The sequence below is a fragment of the Lactuca virosa genome, chromosome 2, assembly GCF_052849685.1.
Source record: "Lactuca virosa cultivar CGN04683 chromosome 2, Lactuca_virosa_CGN04683_v6, whole genome shotgun sequence".
In the NCBI taxonomy this organism is placed as follows: domain Eukaryota; kingdom Viridiplantae; phylum Streptophyta; class Magnoliopsida; order Asterales; family Asteraceae; genus Lactuca; species Lactuca virosa.
The window spans coordinates 169642017-169650001 of NC_136427.1; the positions used below are offsets into that span (position 1 = coordinate 169642017).

Genomic DNA, 7985 nt, shown 5'->3' on the forward strand with positions numbered 1-7985 from the left:
ACTAATCGTCTCTAGAAACTAATTTATGAAAAAACTATTCACACCCGTCGTTTGGCGCGAATCCGATTACGTTTCGCGATGACAATCAATAAAGCTTAAAGACAAACAATTCCAAATATAGGAGTTTATCTTCCAGAACCGGTTTTCTCGCACGACCAGTTTTATGTGGCATTATCCAGAAGGATATTACGTTCAAATATGAAAGTATTTGTGTGTAACGCCCAAATTTTCAAAACGATTTTTCATACTTTATAAAACACGTTTTCATTCATAATCGTTACAAAAACACCATTGTATCACATAACATCATATCCCAAGATCATAATAAAATCTCCCCGCGTGTGTACTGATCAAGCCGGCGCCTTCCCGCGATCCTCGCTGGTACCTGAGACACATAACACAACACTGTAAGCATAAATGCTTAGTGAGTTCCCCAAAATACCACACATAACACATATTAGCCACTCGAGGCTATAACTCTGTTTGACACTCTGGTCAAAGTGTCTATGTGGGACCCCCCAGTCCCATAACTCTGTGGGCCCTCTGGCCCTAACTCTATGGGTCCTCTGACCCTAACTCTGTGGACCTTCCGGTCCTAACTCTGAAAACTCTGTAACATACATAGCATATAACACATAGAAATCACATCATGCAAAAGCATACACAATACTCTGTCTCATAGCTCTAATTACCACTCTAGGTAAAGTATAGTGAGAAGACTCACCTCGGGTAACTTGGTAAAGCTCGAACTCTGTAATGTCGGGTCTAGCCTCTGCCTAATCATATGAAATAAACACTCTGAATCAATACATCTCTCAAGGCTAGACTATTCCTCCTCTTAGTACTCTCAAAAGGGTAAAAGACCATTTTACCCCTCTCATGGCTCAAAGACCCTAAAGTTGACCAAACCCTAAAAGTCAATAAAAGTCAACGGTCAAAGTTTTGACCCGACTCGCCGAGTGCACAAATGTGACTCGACGAGTTCAGTCGTGAACTCGAGTCCTCTATTCCCCCTCTGACTCACTGAGTCATTCCCCCAACTCGGCAAGTCACTCACTGAGTGATTCACGGGAAACCCTAACCCTACTCGCCGAGTCTGCCCTTGGACTCGGCGAGTTCATGTCATGCACCAACTCAAATGACCTCCTGAGGTCAGATCTATTCCTCTAACCCCTAGATATGGCCTTCCCAACCACTATAATCACGTAAAGTCTCGATCTTGATGCACAAGCAACATTTATATGACCATATATGATGATTTAGCCCCAAATACCTTAACCCAAGGCCATGACCTCTATTGTTCTTCATAAAGCTTGATGAATAAGGCTCTCTGGACCTCTATGGATCCAGATCCAAAGCCTTATCACCAGAAGGGGCTATTTGGACATCAAATCTAACCAACAAAGGGTCTAAGAAACCCTAAATCTATATGATCATCATAAGAACAGAAGGAGAGTCGAATTACTACCTCAAATGTGAAGATCTTAGCTCCAAATCCACAAAATAGCAACCTCCTATGCTTCCTCTTGGCTAGTACCTCCTTCTTCTTGCTAAACAACACTTCCAAGGTCAAGAATGGCTTCCTTTCTCTCTCAAAACGCTCAAGCACTCTAGGGTTTCTCTCTATGGTCTGGTAGCCGCCATTGAAGGCCATAAGGGCCTTTAAATAGGTCCCAAACCCAAGGAATTAGGGTTTCATTAAACAGCGTGGACTCGCCGAGTCCACGTATGGACTCGCCGAGTCCAGTCATTAACCCGGATGGAGATTCGCGACTCTACTCGGCGAGTCTGAGCGCCTACTTGCCGAATCTCTCTCCAAAACTCAATAAAATACATAATTTAAGATACCTGAGAATCCGGATGTTACATTGTGATCAATGATGAACAATTAAACGGTAGTGAAGTCTGCAATGTAAGTGTGGTATATAAACAAGTATTGCATGATTAATAATGCACAATCAATCATGTTTTCATGTGCATTTGTAAAGAATCTCAACTTTTCATGCATTTTTAATTCTTATTGATTTCACTAGGATGACTCTTATTAATAATTGTTTATATGTAGTAAGCTATTTGCACAAAAGAACTAATCGTCTCTATAAACTAATTTGTAAAAACAATATGCACACCCGACGCTTGGCGCGGGTAAACGGGTAGTATATATATATATAGGTTTAGGTTCTATGGAAAACAAAAAAACTCTAAAAAAAACCCTAAAAATCATTAAAATGCATAAAAAAAAATACTTAGAGATCACAAAACTTTTTTTTGAATTTTTTTATCAAAAAATCGCAACTTTTAGGTCAAAATCGCTGAAATTTTTTTTTGAGAAAATTTTTTTTTAACAAAAAAAAAAAAAAATTGATTTTTTATTTTTTTTCAGTGAAATTGTAAAAAATGCTGCGATTTTTTGATAAAAAAATTCAAAAAAAAGTTTTGTGATGTCTTGGTATTTTTTTTATGCATTTTTATAATTTTTAGGGTTTTTTTGTTTTCCAAATAACCCTTCCCTATATATATATATATATATATATATATATATATATATATATATATATATATATATATATATATATATATGGAAGGGTTAATGCGAAAATATATATAATTTGCGAAAACAAAAAGCATTTCAACATTATATCATATATAAATTTCAGATTTAAAAAAATGGTTTTAATGGAATTTACATAAATCATGGTATTTCAGAATTCAAAACTGAAATGTTGGTTGTCTTATATAATTTAACTTAAAATTCAAGTTCTTGGTTATTTGAGATACGAATTTCAAAAAAACTGATCAACAAGAGTTTACATTCTAACAGTTTTTGATTTGTTTGTTTCGTACAATTTCAACGTGGTTATATCATGCAAAACTTTTATATAAAAGTATGCATTTCTTATGAATGTCGTAAGAAAAAAAAACGGCACTATAACTTGCATATTTGTTTTTTCTACACATCAACTACCATCTTATCCTTACTATTACAAATAAGCCTTTTATTTAATTAGAAAATAATTACAATTCTAAAATACATGTGTAATCTTGATTGGTTGTTTTTGTTTTCACAAATTATTTATGTTTTTGAATGACCTATAATATATATATATATATATATATATATATATATATATATATATATATATATATATATATATATATATATATATCCTCTAATAAACAAAACCTTTAAATGCCACATATCCCCCTTATAGCTATGCTATTTGACACGTGTCAATTTTTTGTGAATTCTCAAATTTTTATTTTTTTTCTTGTGGTCGACAAAACATCATTGATTTAAATTTTTTTAAAAAAAACACAAAATACTATCCTAATCGAAAAAGCCGGAAAGTATCTTGTAAAAAAACACAAAATACTATCCTAATTGATTTAAATTTTTTCTTTTTATTTACCCATGGATTATTGATTTATTTGTTTACCTATTGCTAACATCCAAGGAATGTCATTTATGATACTTTTTAAAACCTTTTTCTGTTAAATTGTTTATACAGGGACCATTATGTAAATTTATTTTACCAGGGACCATTTTTGAACTTTGTTTACCTTTTTGTTAGGCAAACTCCAACCATCCACTATATTACACTATTTTTGTGTTTTGGAGGGCAAGAATATTCCAACCAACCTTCAGATTTAGCACCATTTTTGTGTTGGTTCAATATAAATGCCAAATGGGAAGGCCTCTAAAACCCATTATTTTAGAGGTTGATTGGAACTCAAACACTATTTTGGTGCTAAATAATCACTATTTTGGTGTTTGTGGTTGGAGAAGCTCTTAGTCTTTACTTTTTACAATTCCATTAATACCCTTTGTCTACCGTAATATATCATTTTACTTTTCAGTTATTTACCTTTTATAGCATGCTTCTTTGACAGAATACCATTTATGATACTTTTTTAAACATTTGTTTGCTAGAACTTCTAATACATGGAAAATTATGTAAATTAATTTTACTTTGGCTATATTAGTAAATTGAAGTTTTCTTTCAAACAAGTAATTATAAGAAAACAGTTAGCATTTCATTTTCTGTCAAATTTCTATAAAATGCCTATATAAATTTTGAATCACACTTTGCACTTTCTGTTTTATGGCTGTTTATAGCATTTAACTTTTGTTTTCTGTTAAATTTAGCATCTTACTTAGTTCCTATTTTTTCTGATTTTCCTGTTTAGGTTATGTTTTATCATTGTTTAAATCCATTACTATTATTTTACATCAATATTTTTTTAATATACAATTAACAATTTCAGAATTTTGACTTATTTTCTACCATTTTTACCTATTTTTACTAAATGTTACAATTCCAACTTAAGGGCCTCTTTCTGATAAGGATACATTTGGTATATTAGTAAATTGAAGTTTTCTTTCAAATAAATAAGTATAAGAAAACAATTCGCATTTAATTTTCTGCCAAATTTCTGTAAAATGCCCGTATAAATTTTGAATTTTTCGCAGGAATCAAGATTGCATGTACAAAATCAAGATTTAATTTTGCATCAAAATCAAAATTGAAACAACAAAAAATACTTGTGTAACCCATTCCATCGCATTACCCTGTGCATCTTCTACAAAAAAGAAAGCTACTGATTTTACCTGTTGTTCATCGTGGCCCAACTTCATCAGTTGAATCATAACCCATCAGTAGCGACAATTCATAGAAAAATCACTTGCAAGATCGCCACTGTCCACCATTTTTTCTTCATAACATTTTCTAGGGAGTTTGATCTCCTCCCATGTATCCTTCTTCCCTAATCTTTATTTACATAGCTTGTGAGGATGCTACAACACCAATGCCGATGAGATCGCCGACACTCAAAATGTAGAAATCGAATATGGGATTTGGCCATTTGGTGTATACGACAAGCCAAAGATAAGTGATAACCAGATGCGTGAATGTCGGGCTGGAAGAGTGAAACTGGGATACACATACGTCTTTAGGGTTATAGTCTTTAAGGAGTAAAAATGTAATTTGAAATGTATTATGGATTATGCCTTTTTATTTACAAGTTAAATCTTTAAAAATAAGGTTTTAGCTATGAAAAACGGAAAAAAAAAAGCTATATAAATTTTGCAATTAAATAAAAATCACTTCTTTCAAAAATAGAAATTAGTTAACATGTTATTTAGTTGACTATAATTGATTTTAATAAATTTAAAATTTTAAGGTTGGATATGTTTTCTGCTTTGGAACTAAAAACATTAAATATAGGTACTTTTTTATTAAACCAAGTAAATACTGACATGGATATAAAAACAAATTTTCTCATGTACAAAATATAAATATTAATATAAAAAATTTACATGATTCACCAATAACATGTTGTGCGGCAAAAAAAATACAATTAATTACTTATAATTAATTAATAATAGATACTAAATGTGTCTTAATGATGATTTGTTGATACATGTTTTTAAAATGTGACGATAAATCCAAATAAAACTAAGTTATAATTTATTTTCTTAACAAACAAAATAAAAATTTACATGATATACCTAATTGCTCATGAAATTATGTAGGAGGGTTAATATATATATATATATATATATATATATATATATATATATATATATATATATATATATATATATTAACTTAGGAACCGATTACAAAAACATTAAATACAGCATCTATTAACCATAAAACATGCCCACCTGTGGTTTCCACGGGTTGTAACCTAATATATATATATATATATATATATATATATATATATATATATATATATATATATATATATATATATATATATATATATATATATATATATATATATATATATATATATATATATATATTAGGTTCTATAGAAAACAAAAAACCCTAAAAATCATAAAAATGCATAAAAAAAAATACTTAGAGATCACAAAGCTTTTTTTTGAATTTTTTTTTATAAAAAATCGCAGTTTTTTATTAAAATTCGCTGAAAAAAAAATAAAAAATCAATCTTTTTTTTTATAAAAAAAAAAGTTTTTTTTTCAAATTTTTTTTTCAGCGAATTTCTTTAAAAACCTACGATTTTTTCATAAAAAATATCAAAAAAAAGTTTTGTGATCTCTAGGTATTTTTTTTATCCATTTTTATGATTTTTGGGGTTTTTTTAGGGTTTTTTTTGTTTTTCAAATAACCATTCCCTATATATATATATATATATATATATATATATATATATATATATATATATATATATATATATATATATATATATATAGGGAATGGTTATTTGAAAAACAAAAAAAACCCTAAAAAAACCCCAAAAATCATAAAAATGGATAAAAAAAATACCTAGAGATCACAAAACTTTTTTTTGACATTTTTTACATTGGACGTAGACACATCGGATTATACCATAAAATCCATCCTTTACAAAAAAAACCCACAACTTTTTTTTGTTTATAATTTTTTTTAGGCCATGTTTTTTATCAAAAAAAAAAACCGAGTATACCGTTGTTCACAATTTTTCGTCCTCTTTTCATAGAGATCCATGATGATATATAAAAAACGAACTTTTTTTTTTCGAAAAAAACCCACTTCATTTTCTTTGATGATAAAAATTAAGGTATATTTTTTATAGAAAAAAATTTAATAAATATATCAAAATTCATATTTTTTGTACTTTTTAAACATAGATTTATATTCATGTTAAAAAAAAACGATATTTCAGTTCAAATTCACATTGTGAACCTGTTCAGATTCATATTATAAACATGTTCAGATTCATATTGTGAACCTCCTTAGATTCACAGTGTGCATAATAATAAGTCAGATTCACAGTGTGAATCTGAACTGATCGGAGCTTTTTCACATTGTGAATGTTAAAATTTGAAATATTTACAGTTTGGATTCACAGTGTGAATCTACACTGATCGAGGTTTTTTTTTTTTTTTTGTGAACCTTCTTATATTCACAGTGTGCATAATAGTAATTCAGATTCTCAATGTGAATATGAACTGTTGGAGATTTTTCATATTGTGAATGTTAAAAATTAAAATATTTACAGTTTAGATTCACAGTGTCAATCTACATCGTTTTTTATATATCATCATGGATCTCTATGGAAAGAGGACGAAAAATCGTGAACAACGGTATATTCGGTTTTTTTTTTTCGATAAAAAACTTGGCCTAAAAAAAATTTTAAATGAAAAAAAGGAAGTGAGTTTTGTTATAATCCGGTACATGTGCGACCATTATAAAATTTTACAACCTTTCCTTTTGCCGTTGATCGCTTTAAATTCCGACGCTTTGGATTGGTTCCTTGGTTCCTTGATTAATAATGGTTCTCTATTGAACTTTTTCATATATATATATATATATATATATATATATATATATATATATATATATATATATATATATATATATATATATATATATTACTTCCCAAGCATGAGAAATACCTAATAAAATTAATTAGTTTTAAATCTTAATAGGTTTTGAAGAGTTAGGCTACATGTTGCGGATGTAGATATACTCATGAAACATCATTAGTGTGTGACATGAACTCACCTGTATATGGCGATGCATTGCAATATGGTGTTGGGATGACTCGGTTAACCCGTAGAAGGTGTATTACTATGTATTTTATTAATTATGTTTTGCGATCTGATCAAATGTATCACTTATACATTCCATCTTATTATCATAATCCAGATCGCAAGTTACCACGTGATAAATAGAAAGACAAAGTAAAAGTACATCGATAAAATGAGAAAAAGAAAAAGCATAAATGTTACGGGGAAAGAATAATCCAAATACCATCTGCCTCTAGCTCCAATTATTTTCAAAGAAAGACTGAATGCTATGGATGAGCCCATAAAGAGAATCCTCACTTCCCACGTAACCTCCCGTTGTATAAGCACCACTGGAAGAGGCCCCATCATGAAAATCACCGATCTTTGCAAAAATCCAGTTTATAGCCAAACCTAAACCAATCTTCGAGGTAACACCTTCAAAGCCTCGCTGTGTATACGA

General features: G+C 29.7%; 1 long non-coding RNA gene across 1 annotated transcript; it reads right to left on the reverse strand.

Annotated features, from left to right (window-relative positions):
* Nucleotides 1–312: 312 nt before the first annotated feature.
* Nucleotides 313–4926, reverse strand: LOC145156603 (uncharacterized). The gene is made up of 4 exons (XR_013736822.1): nt 4610–4926; nt 1469–1905; nt 725–776; nt 313–385 (listed from the first exon to the last, which is right to left on the reverse strand). It is a non-coding gene; the product is annotated as an uncharacterized LOC145156603 (long non-coding RNA).
* Between the last annotated feature and the right edge of the window lie 3059 nt (nt 4927–7985).